The sequence below is a fragment of the Eleutherodactylus coqui genome, chromosome 4 (assembly GCF_035609145.1).
Source record: "Eleutherodactylus coqui strain aEleCoq1 chromosome 4, aEleCoq1.hap1, whole genome shotgun sequence".
Lineage (NCBI taxonomy): Eukaryota > Metazoa > Chordata > Amphibia > Anura > Eleutherodactylidae > Eleutherodactylus > Eleutherodactylus coqui.
The window spans coordinates 129169174-129182446 of record NC_089840.1 but is presented as its reverse complement, the minus strand read 5'-3'; the positions used below and the strand labels follow the sequence as shown (position 1 = coordinate 129182446).

Genomic DNA, 13273 nt, shown 5'->3' with positions numbered 1-13273 from the left:
GATACAGAAGGTAAAGGGGCTGGAGATGTGCACTGTATGGCGGGGTGGAACAGTGAGCGATGTTATACACATAGACAATGGTCAGACATTTAGCTGTGTGACGGCAGAAACGGTGTGACTGCAGGAGCGGTTTATGGCAAGCAGGAATTGCAGTCACTAGGTCAGGGAGCATGTTATCAGGTGGAGTACAGAGGGGTTTGTTTAGGGAATGCGGTATGCCTCCCTGAAGAGGTGCGTTTTTAGAGCACGCCTGAAGTTCTGCGAGTCCTGGATTGCTCGGGTAGCCTTTGGTAGTGCGTTCCAGAGGACCGGTGCTGCTCTGGAGAAGTCTTGGAGGCGGGAATGAGAAGTTCGAATTAAAGGGGCGCTCAGTCTGGTTTCATTAGCAGAGCGGAGAGCCCGGGCTGGTTGATGAATTGAGATGAGGGAGGCGATATAGGGTGGCGCTGTGCTGTGGAGGGCTTTGTGGATGAAGGTAGTGAGTTTAAATTGAATTCTGTATTTAACGGGCAGCCAGTGCAGTGACTGGCACAGGGCAGAGGCGTCCAAGTAGCAGCTGGACAGGATGATGAGCCTGGCTGCCGCATTCAGGATGGATTGGAGAGGGTAGAGTCTGGTGCAGGGGAGGCCGATCAGCAATGAGTTGCAATAATCGAGCCTAGAGTGGATGAGGGCGACAGTAAGCGTTTTTAACGTCTCCACAGTGAGAAAAGAGCGGATTCTTGCGAAGTTCTTGAGGTGCAGCTGACATGGTCGGGCCAGAGATTGGATGTAGGGGGTAAAAGAGAGATCAGAGTCAAATATGACCCCAAGGCAGCGGGCGTGTTGTCTAGGAGTTATGGTGGTGCCACACACGGAGATGGAGATGTCAGGATGAGGTCGGTTAGTGGAGGGTGGAAATACCAGTAAGTCAGTTTTAGAGAGGTTTAGTTTTAGATAGAGAGAGGACATAGTGTTAGAGACAGCGGACAAACAGTGTTTTGGAGGAAGGGTGCAGAGATGTCAAGGGGAAAAGGTGTATAGCTGGGTGTCATCAGCGTACAGGTGGTATTGGAGGCCAAAACTCCTGATGGTTTGTCCAATAGGGGCTGTGTAGATAGAGAAGAGAAGGGGGCCGAGGACCGAGCCCTGGGGGACCCCAACAGCAAGGGGAAGAGGAGGGGAGGTAGAGCCAGCAAAGGAGACACTGAAAGAGCGGTCAGATAGGTAGGAGGAGAACCAGGAGAGGGCAATGCCCTTTAAGCCGATGGAGCGAAGCATACTGAGGAGGAGTTTGTGGTCAACAGTGTCAAACGCTGCAGAAAGGTCGAGGAGTAATCGCCCCTCGATTTGGCTGTCAGTAGGTCATTGGATACCCTTGTAAGGGCAGTTTCTGTCGAGTGTTGAGGTCGGAGGCCAGACTATAGGGGGTCTAGGAGACAGTTCTCTGATAAATAGCTTACAAGGCGGGAGTAAACCAGGCGTTCTAGTAGTTTGGAAATGAAGGGGAGGTTTGAGATGGGTCGGTAGTTGGCAGCATCGGTCGCATCCAGAGTCGGCTTCTTTAGCAGTGGGGATATGATGGCGTGTTTGAAGGAAGAGGGAAAGATGCCAGAGGTCAGAGAGAGGTTGAATATAGTGGTGAGATGGGAGATAACCACTGGGGAGAAGGAACGGAGGAGGTGTGAGGGGAGAGGGTCGCTAGCGCAGGTGGTGGGGCGAGCAGAGAAGAGCAATTTGGAGACTTCTTCCTCTGTCGCTGGTCTGAGTACAGACAGTGAGCAGGAGCTAGATGCAGTGCTGACAAGACTAGGGTAAGGGCTAGTCTGGGATTGGGAAGTTATTTCCTGATGGATGTCGTCTATTTTCTTTTTGAAGTAAGCAGCCAGCTCTTCAGCACTGAGATCCGTCACAGGGGGCTGCGGTTTTGGGCTGAGAAGGGAGTGAAAGGTATCAAAGAGACGTTTAGGGTTGTGCGATAATGAGGATACTAGAGAGGTGAAGTAGACTTGTTTGGCATGGTGGAGGGCGAGGTTGTAGGTTCTGAGCATGAATTTGTAGTGGAGGAAGTCTGCCGACGTTTGAGATTTCCTCCACAGCCGTTCAGCACTTCTAGAGCACCGCCAATGAAGCATGTTTGAGGTGTGAGCCAGGGTTGCCGTGTTCTACATCGAATGGCTCGGGTTCTGGGGGGCGCCGCTTCATCCAGGGCATGTTTGAGAGCGGTGTTGTAGTGAGAAGCAGCCAGGTTGGGGCAGGCGAGGAGAGAGATAGGGGACAGAGAGGACTGTAGGGATTCTGCAAAGTCCTGGGTGTGAATGGCCTTAAGGTTCCTGTAGGTACAATAGGTAGGTGGGTCTGGAGAGATGTTAGGGAGCGTGACAGAGAAAGAGGAAGTTATGATCTGAGAGCAGGAGAGGGGAGTTAGTGAAGTGGGAAACAGAGCAGAGACGGAAGAAGACTAGATCAAGAGTGTTGCCATCCCTGTGAGTGGGAGAGGCTGTGAGTTGAGAGAGACCAAGGGAGGAGGTGAGCGAGAGAAGCTTAGAGGCAGATGGGGAGTTGGGGTCATTAGTGGGGATGTTAAAATCACCTAAAATGAGGGTTGGAATTTCACAGGATAGGAAGTGGGGGAGCCAGGCAGCAAAGTGGTCCAAAAACAGGCGAGGAGCACCTGGGGGGCGGTAGATAACTGCTACTCGCATGGACAGCGGGCGGAAAAGCCGTAGCGTATGTACCTCAAATGATGGAAAAGTGAGTGAGGGTACAGGGGGAATGACCTGGTAGGTGCATTTCGGGGACAGAAGAGCACCTACTCCTCTGCCACGCCTATCATCTGGTCTCGGGGTATGGGAGAACTGCAGGCCATTGTAAGACAGTGCAGCAGGGAAGGCCGTGTCAGACTGCTGTATCCACGTTTCTGTGAGAGCGAGCAGATTTAAAGATTTAGCAGTAAAAAAGTCGTGGATGGTGGGGAGTTTATTACATGCTGACTGGCAGTTCCAGAGCGCACATTTAAAGGAGTCAGGGGAGGGTAGGCATGGGCTAGCAGTTGGGCTTAGGGGATTTTATTAGTGAGTCAGGTAGGGGGTGATAGCTAGGATCAGTGGAGGGTGGGCCAGGATTGGGAGAGATATCCCCAGCAACTAGTAGCAGCAGGATAGAGAGGGTTAGTAGATGATTAAGAGATTTATGAGGATGACTGTTATTTTTGTTAGTGACATTAGGGGGTTTGAGGCTAAGCAAGAAGGTAAAGAGTGCATGCGAGCTGTGCATAGGAGAGGACAGGAGAGAGGGGCTAATGTGAATAGAGCGCCTCAGAGGTTGGCACTTGAAAGAAGTTCTGAAACTGAGAGCAAGAATGAGAACAGAAGTGACAGCATTAGCGATAGCTTTGAAGTGTAAACTATTTAGGCAGAGTTTGTGGCCTACCTGTCTCCTACCCTGTCGAACTGCCATGGTCAAACTGTATCATACTTTCTACAGCATACTTCATACAGCATTATAGTCGCGTGGCATGCATGCTTACACTGATATTATAGTGAAAGTTTAAGGTATGACTAGGAAACTGCTGGGGGTGGCTAATCAGGTTCCAATTGACTAGCCAGCTGACTTTAGCATTGCAAACCTAATGACCAAAAGGGGGGGGGGGGTGAAATTTATTGCTCTCCTTAGATAAGGAAAGCATCTCAGCAAGGATGGGTGAAAGATGCCATTTGGGAGAGGTGGATGGCAGAAATGACTAAAAGGAAATGATTTTAAAATGCTTGCTGGCTATTGTGGATAGTTTTTTTTTTTTTTTCGCGGATGTACTTAGATGCACTGCGGACTATCCACAGGGAAAAACTGCAAGCCCAAAGTGCCTGCGTTCCCCCTCCTCGGTCTTCCAGCAACCAGAGGTATCTGCCTACAAATCCTCAATGAATCCGCAATTGAATTGCCAATGCATTGCGGAGCACTTGCTTCCATAGAGATTAGTGGAGCCCATCCCCGCAGAATCCGTGGTATGATGGAGCGTACTGCGATTTCTTTTCCACACACTGAATCCACAAATAAAATCTGCATGTGTGCGTGGAGGTGCGGACGCTCCATGCTTTCCTATGGGTGGATCTTCCACGTGGGTGCCGATCAGGGATTCTGAAAATCAAATCCGCCCGTGGACATGAGGCCTGAGTGACTGAATCCATTGAAATCAATAGGTTCTATTCACTGTGCAGTGCGAGAGCAAAAACTCTGCACATAGCATATTTACGCACACCTACTGATTGTGTCTGAGGGCAGGGACAGATGCCTGTATACACATCTACGCTTGCCGCTGCGGAGGGTGGTTGCATTTGAACAGGGTTTGGTTTTTTTCTCGCACTTTTCATATGTCCGCACTAATGCACGCGAGTTTGAAAAAGCAGTGGGAAGACGTTCCTGCCCTATTGTGGCCGCAGAACGAGAAAAAACCACCCCCCTGCATCTGAGCCGTAAGGCGAGTACGCACCAAGAGAGGACGCGCTCCGTATTTTCACAGGATTGCACATCATGTGAAGACATACGCTTAACTGAGCTACCCCGCTGAAATCAATGCGCTCTATTCACTGCATACATGCTGCACAAATATGCTGGTGTGAATGAGCCCTAAGGGTGCAATTACACGGACGTACCGTATGTGTATTTGGGTCAATGAATATGCAGCGTATTTACCGCAGAAGTACGCTGCTACCTTGCGGGTTTTTTGCCGACCAGTAGTCTTTAGATGCGTCAATACTTAGCGTATTTAGACACGTGAAGAAAGTATACAAAAACCGTGCGTAAATACACAGTGCGTAGTGTCTATGTGTATTTTACACGTATTTAAGCACACCTATTGATTTCAAAGGGCTTCTATACGTACCGATAGGCCGCGCCGCGTATTTTTTCACACGATCACACATTGCGTGAAAGAATACGCTCAAGTAAACCAACACATTGAAATCAATGGGTTCAATTCACAGTGTATTACGCATGCATATACGACCTAAGGGCGCATTCTGATGGGCGTACGCGGATTTTGCTCCGTGAATATGTAGCTTATGGCGGAATTAGACGAGCGTCAGCGCAATTATGCTTGTCAGCAGAGTAGTTGCGCCAGAGCTCAGTAGTTTGACAATAACTGCGGGGATACGGGTTATTTGCGGCACGTAGCGCTCACTAGGCGGGTCCTACAAATCACGGCAGAGAAACCTGGCTAGTAAAACGTAACCGCTGAAATCCTATTGAAATCAGTGGTTTTGTTTTGTCCCATTATGCGCCGTGATTATTGCGCTTGTCTGAAATCGCCCTTATTCGTGTTTTTACACACGGAGATATGTTGCGTATTTACGCTTGTAAATAAAGAACACGCAAAATTACATTGATTGCGCACCTAAGCAGTAATATTTTGCAGGTATTTACGCACACCCATTGATTTCAATGGGTCTCCACAGTGCGTAATAAATACCAATATATGCTGTACATGGTGTGAGGATATACGCTGCAGTGAATTGGTTCTATTCACTGCCCATATAGGCTTGTGTGCATGAGCCCCGACTCCATAGCCCTACAGGCAGCGGAGCCCATAGCAGGTATGTCGGCCCATCAGTCCCATGTGCGCTACTGGTAACCAGAGGGGAGAAAACTGGGCGGGAGCCAACGAGGTGACATCAGCCCAGTGCGCCTAGAAAGCGCTCAGTGCGCATGCGCGGCTCGTCGGCCAGCACCGCATTATCTACTTGAGACTGCGCATGCGCGTTTTTCCCGCCTCCTCCCTTGGGAATACACGTTCTCGCGAGAACTCTGTGTTTTATTCCTACGTAATGTGCCGTGCTGCTTATGGCGGCGCTGGTGATAGTGCTGTGAGCTGTTGGGGTGAGTTGGCGCTGCTTTCCTTGTTTTGGGGCCGGGAATGTCCGGTTTAGCTCCGGAGCGGTGCGGGCGGGGGTGATAGACGGGCTGAGGAGCGGGAATGTCGCTGTATAACCCGTGGTTTATGTGGGGAGAGCTGCTTTGTCACGTCGTGCCCCGTCAGCGGTACAGTACAGGGCCAGCCTCGTGTCTGTCGCGGCCCTGGTGTGGAGGACGGGACCCGTTACAGGCAGCACCCGGGTCTTGGGCTGCGCCCGTGCCTAGACGCAATGATACCTTATAGCGGGTGGACAAAGAGCCTCACGATGCGGGTGGGGGCGGGGACCGGGTGTTTAGGCGGCCAATCAGAGGGCGGGTGGAGCGGCTCGTCCGCAGCTGGCAGGCAGGGTGCTCGTCTCTTGGTGTTCGGCGCGGGGGGACATGGGAAATGTAGTCCTAAACCGTCTGCTGCGGCTCTCGGGCGGCACGTCGGCACTACGTGTCCCAGAAGGAGTAGCGGCCGTGCCGAGGAACATGGTGTACGAGGTGCGGCGGCGTGTTGTCAGTCAGCTGAGTGTCGCAATCCACGGGCCTAGATGGAGCTTGTTTACAGGGGCGGCGGGTACACGAGCAGCTCTGTTCCTGGCTACAGTGTGTAATGGGAGGGCGTAGGTCCAGGAGCAGGGGATATGCAGGGTACTCCAGCGGGGTATGCCGCACTCACGGTCACTCGGGTACATACTCGTGATCTCAATGGAAACTCAAAAGGCCTTATTGCCCGACAATGTCTTCCCCATCAGAGGGGTCCAATGTTACCCACCCCCACCGTTGTCACACATGGAGCCTGCCATACATGACTGAATGATGCAATGGCTTCTGGGATGTTGCAGATCATACATGGTGGTAAGGGAGGAAGGAGGCCACCCCCCGGCATGGCTAACTCATCTGTTTGGTAGTCGCCGATCACTTCTCACATCATTGTGAATGATGGGGGGTGAACCCTGAGGTGTCCTGTTTTAGCTGGGATGAAATCCCCCGGACTGTTTCCTCATGGATTAAGAAGCGATCGTACGCTCCCCTACAGGTTACAGTGCAGAACAGTCACCTTGGGGGAGTCGCACACACGTTCCATGTACACGGATGGGTTTCCTCTTCCCCAGATTCTGACATTGTTTGGTAACTGTCTCTAAAAGATGGAAGGTGACGTCATAAGTAAAGACTCCATGAAGCCATTAGGCCTCATGTCCACGGGATTAAAATCCACAGCGTTTTTCCTGCACGCAGATCCGCGCCCCATAGGGATGCATTGGACACCCGCAGGTAGTTAAATACCTGCGGATGTCCTTTTTCCCTTCAGGCAGGGATCCGTGTGCGGGAAAAAAAATGCGACATGCTCCATTTTCGTGCGGGGCTCCCGCAGGCTTCTATTGAAGCCTATGGAAGCCGTCCGCATCCGCGGAACACCCGTGCATGAATTAAAACGTACCTGTCCGGACGCTGCGGATCTTCCTGCCGTCGCGCCCGGATCTTCTTTCTTCGGCCCGGCGCATGCGTGCAGCACGCTGCCGGCGTGCCGAGCACATCCGCCGGGCCGAAGAAAGAAGATCCGGCCGTGACGGAGGGAAGATCCGCAGCATCCGGACAGGTGAGTTTAATTTTCAGCCTCATGTCCATGGGAAAGGAGGGACCCGCTGCGGGATTCTGCATGGAGAATCCGCAGTAGGCCTGATTTTCCCCGTGGACATGAGGCCTTAGTCTGCAGACTCGCGCAGAACCTCGCCGCATTTTGTTGTTTTTCGCTTTCGGGTCTGTAACATTTACGATCAGTAGGGATAACATCGCAGACGTTTGCGCAGAATCTCCCACACAGTCAGAGGCGGGACGTCCCATTCTCTGCTGCTAGGTTCCTGAGGCCCTTGTGTGAGACCTGAGCGGGTGCTCTGTACACTAACAGACTGGTAGGCGTGAAGATCAAGGACACCAGCCGCTCTCCTGTCTGTGTTGGCAGCCATTGTCTCACATTCCCAGGGACAACTACGGCAGAATAAAACTTTTTGGGCCTCATTTAGCAAAACCGTTTGACAGTAAGACATCCTTGTTGTCCAGCCAATCACAGCGGAGTTTTCATTTTAACTCTGCAGCTTGAGAAATGAAAGTTGCGCTGTGATTGGTTGGGCAGCAAGGACGTCTTACTGTTACTTCTGCTACATGAATATTTGAGTTTGTTTCCATTGATATCACATTTCTGTATCCGAGTGTCGATAAATGTGAGTTTTATAAGGATCACACCGGCAAGATGATCCGTAATCGCCCCGTACTGTTATGGTGACTCCAGGACTACTTCCATAGGAGGGATCGTTGTGTACCCTGAGTAGTGAGGACTCACACGGGTACATGTGGCCTGCATGTTACATACATGTAACGTGTATGTGCTGCTTATGTTAAATCCCCATAGCCTATATTAGTCCGTATTGCACGCCAATATAGGCCAGTTATTTTTCATGCACATAAAGTAGCAGGTGTGGCTGGCCTAATAGACATCAATGGGCTGTTAGCGCCGTGTATCACGCCGGCCACATACGCCCAGGTGAGTGAGCGCAGTACACGAGCTCTAGAATACGTAACGTGGTATAACAGACCCTTCAGATTAGTACAGGATTGTTTTTATGGGCGCGCTTTCAGCGAGTTTGACCTTTTTTGGCGTTTTTAACCTCCGAAATTATTTTTCTGGACCGTCTTATCTAAGGCCGCGCTCGCCCATGCGTTCAGAAAACGTCGCTCAAAGGCACAGCATTTTACTGCGATTTCGAACGATGTTTATGAACGCTCTGTACAGCATTTGACAGCGCTTTTCAACGGACCCCATCATTGTGATGAGGCATGTTTAAAAAGGACTAAAACGCATGAAAATACAAGACAGAACTCAAAAATCGTGGCGTTGGTACGTAGGTCTGTGAAGCCCCATTGTAATCAATGGCGGTGTTGTACCGTGGTTAGCACAGCGCTCGGGCTGCCACACTAATCGCGGTAAAAAGCTGTGTGAATAGCAGCAGCATAAGGCCAGTCTCATAATGGCGCATGTTCATTGTGCGTCCCGCGAGCACAACATGCGGTGCTAATAGCTTATTGACTTGTATTGCGTCGCTCTTGCAACAATTTATTTTTTCTTTAGCTCCTGTATTACCTGCGCAAAAATAAAAACTAAAGCGCAGCATGCACTCATAGTGCGTATTACGAGAACGAGTACGGATGTCACAACCTTCTGTATATACTCTAACAGATTTGTTGGTCATCAAAAATGTAATAAAGCGGAAACCTTTCTGTTCAGCTCTATCGCCCATCAGCTACAGTGACAGATACGTTTGATTTCAGTCTGTGAGCAAATAGTGCGAACCGCTGCGCCGTCGCGTCCACAAAACAAGGGAATTAACTGAAGACCAGAAAATCATCTAGACTTGAAGTGGGGCTTTGTTGTGTGTTTTTGTTTTTTTACGAATATGGAAATAAAAAAACAATGGTGTGAAGCTCTTAGCAGTTTGAGTTAGGACGGCTGGGCTTGCGTCGATCAGCCCGTGAGCTTACCTTTAATCATCTCCTAAATGATAGTGCATTACCAGGGGGATGCCATCACTTTGTCTGGAGGATTGACCTGAGACCGCCGACTAGTCCTGAAAGAACGATGATCGCTGAGTGTAAATGCTTCACCCCGACTGAATGATGAATCGTTCCGTGTGAACAGGCAGTCACTCGCGTATGAACAACTGCCTGTTTACTGTAGATGGAGGCAGGCGGCTCGCAATGATCCCCGGCCCGCTCTTACGCCGTTCAGTCAGCAATGCTCATTCCTGTGTAAGGCCGGCTGCACATCAATGGATTTGCATTGCGGAATCCGCGATCCGCAGCAAACGCTGCTTGTTACATACTGTGGAAAAGCTATTCTTCCTGCACACTTAAGGAATCGAATTGCGATTCTCGCGAACAGTGGAAAAACTACAGCATACACCATTTTGTGCTGATTGACTTCAATGGAATCCATCCGTTCACAATTGACATTGCGGCAAGGTCACGGGTTCCGGGTCATCGCCTAGTGACGGTGCTGGAAAAATAAGCATTATAAAAAATCTGTACTGCGCATGTTTACTGGCGGCTCGCCGCAGCCATCTGCAGTACAGATGAACAGAAAAACCAGGTACGCGCAGATGCTGGCTGCGATCAGGGCCGGATTCTGCTGCGGGCTCCTGCATGCGGAATCCGACCTGTTCGTGTGCAGCCGGCCTAAAAGCATCGGAGTGACTATCGCTGGCATCTGTTGCCTGGCAGATCCTGTTGTGTAAAAGCACCTTCTGGGCTGCAGTCCCTTCATTAATTGTTTCCCTACCCCAGTGGTGTGGTGCTGGCAGCCGCTCAGTATTGCACAGCGGCCCAGTTTGCATGCGTTCTGGTTCTTGGTTCCCTCCGCGTGGTGGGTGCCTGGAGCGCCCCTGTGACAGACTACAATAGGATCAGTTGGTGGTCCCAGGGTTTGGACTGACTATATAATTGGTTATACTAGTGATATACCATCACTTTCCAATGGGAGGGCCTCTTGGTAAGTGGAATCTCCTTTGCATGTGTGGCCAGCTGTATCTCTGGCTAGAAAGTTACATTTTGGCATGTTCCATTGTAACGCATAGTATCCAAATACACTCCGTGGAAGTGATGCTTTTAGGGTGGAGTGTGTCTGTAAGGTTGGGGTCACACGGGACCGAAATCACGCAGAAATTTTGTGGAATGATCTTGCCGAAATACCGCAAGATTTCTGCGGGTGAAATGCGGCTTCAAAACCTGTGGGCTTTTGCCGCGGATTTTGTAGCTGCTCCGTTGCCTTCATTCCGCTGCGGCTATCTCTTCCCATAGAGAGCAGAGCAGCCGCCGCGGAAATGGGGAAAGAATTGACATGCCGCATCTTAGGATTCTGCGCAGCATGTCAATTTCAGTACGACTTGGCCGCAGTGTGTGGACAAGATTTTTGCAAATCTCGTCCACTTTGCTGACTAATCCCGGATAAAAGCCGTGGGTGGAATTTTTTTTGTGCAGAAATTTTGTGGCAATTACTCCCCATGTGAGCGCATTCCTAAGGGCTCATTCACACAGGCGTATTATGCACGCATATTCCCTATGTGTAGTATGCAGTGAAGGGAGGCAATGAAAAGTCAATGGACTTTCATTCTTCCATTCACACCCATGTGGGTACTGTGTATCGATACGCGGGAGAAATAAATCGCAGCATCCTCTATTTTCCTGCGTATCATGCGCAGTCCTCGTACGGGCTGTATATAAAACACTCTCCATGTGACTTGCATTGTGAAGGGTCAATGTTTCCAAACACATCTCAGGACTGTTTAGAAGATGGGGAATAAATAAAATTGCACTGTGTGCCCGTTACTTCAGATTCGTGGGCATGCACAGTGCCAATTGCAGCGATCTCTGCCAGCACAGCGTGTGGGCTGTAATGCGTATAGTGGTGTGGGAAACTAGCAGCGTTGTACTCATACAGCCGTGTGAATGAGCCCTAAAACACAAAGCATTGTATGGCAGTACACGGCTGGGTGAGGAGAGGGGAATAAAGCCCCTGTTACACGGAACGGCTGTTGGGCGCTAAAGCGCTTGCCAGCCGCCTCAGCGATCGACGCTGAATGAATGGAGGTGGAGCGGGCCAGAGATCTCTTCCAGCCACCACCTCCATGCACAGTAAATAGGTCGTTATTCATGGACACATGACTGCTCATTTAAACTGAATGATGCAGTGCAAGAAAGGATCCAATCGACTCGTCTTTCACTTCTGCGTTCACGCTGCACAATTATCATGCAAACTGCTCGATCTAACGAGCAATTTGCACTGTAATCGTCTTGTGGATGAGCCGTTGGGCAAGCAATGCCTGACAGCTCGTCCCAGTGATACTTGCTCATGTGGTGTTAGCATCATGGTGGAGTGGGCCGGGGAGCGCCCTCCCGCCTCCATTCACTGGAAGCAGACAGGCGTTCAAAAGTGCAGTTTTCAGCATGCGATTCTCGTTCAGTCACTGCATGCGTTTATACAGGATATCGGTCAGCTTTCCGTGGGAATCGGAATGATTATTGTCCCGTGTTAAAGGGCCATAAGCCACTGCCAGGCTTCTTAGCGAAAAGGCTCCTCTCCAGTGGGAACGAAGGATTAAGCCTAATGAAGGCCAACACACCAGATATCAGGCTGCATGCAGTTTTGGGCTTACCAGGTCATAAAAGTTGGAATTCACAAAGGCAATCTCATACTTCAGGATTGTAACTCAACTCCGTGGAAATGAAACTTAAAATCTGCTGACCATGAACCACTAAATAGCTAATATTACCGAGAGGGGGCGTTTATTGTCTATACTGTCTAAAGTGTGAGAAGTCAACCATGTGGGTTCTGTAGTTCATACAACTTCTTGCCTCCTGACGTTTGCTTGTAGAATTTAATTCCCACTTTACTACTGGGTTTTACATTAAGGGAGTTGTCTAACTTGAATCTTAGCTGAACAGACTGCCCATGTGAGACAATAAATGGGCTTATACTCTCCTCTCCCCAGAAGTCCTCTGCTAGCAGCTTCAGGTCTCTTCGCTGACCTATGGTTTACAGGCTGCTGCAGCGTGGGCCACGTCCCATAAGAAGCCGGCAGCTGTGAGCTCTGCAAATGGCTGCAGCAGCCTGTGACGCCCCGTACTTGGGTTGCTGCAGCCTGTAAACAATATGTTTGTGAGAAGACGCGGTGAGGTGGATTTCCTTGGAGAAGGGTGTATTGGCTCCTTTATTTTTATTTATTCTTTACATGTTTACTTAATAGAAGTGAGACCATTCCTTTACACCGGAGGTCTTGGCCGTATGGCAGGCTCCTAAACGTGCATCGCTGCACAGCATGTTCCCAGAATAAAGCGGCCTGAACACACAGCTGCCACACACAATACTCCGAATTGGTGACCTATTAATAGTGGCCGGTTGGGACATCTAGAACAACTGCATTCACATTCCTGCAGATGGAAGAACAGCTGGTAAGGGCACAAAAGAGGCATACATCACTTGTGCTGTCACGTGTTGGGGCCTTCTTTCAGCTTTCGACTGTTTTGGCTTTTTTTTTTTTCTCTGCGCCCGTACTGTTCAGAACTTGTGTTTAAACTTTTTTTGTGTTCTCATGAAAGAATAGGTTTTGGGATAATTATTTAGATCAGATGGTCACAACATGCCCTCTCTTGGCCATTGCGGTAGTTTCCAGTAAAAAGAAAACGGACCTATTTCACTAAATTGTCTTGGATGTGGTTCTCTCCTTTGCATGAAAACTATCGTTGGCTCATTCAATTATCGTTCGGTGTAAATACCGATCGTTCAGTCACTTATACAGCGAATGTGCACAAAAACAAGATGTCTGCCTGTATAAACGGGCTGAACGAG

At 49.9% G+C, this 13273-nt stretch overlaps 1 protein-coding gene across 3 annotated transcripts in view; it reads left to right on the top strand.

Moving 5' to 3' along the window:
• The first annotated feature begins 5753 nt into the window (after positions 1-5753).
• CSDE1 (cold shock domain containing E1) overlaps positions 5754-13273 on the top strand; it is a 44963-nt gene continuing 37443 nt past the window's right edge. For all 3 annotated transcript variants that reach the window (XM_066600094.1, XM_066600095.1, XM_066600093.1), the window contains exon 1: positions 5754-5853. The gene's annotated coding sequence lies outside the window, so the exon portion shown is untranslated. The remainder of the gene's footprint in view (positions 5854-13273) is intronic.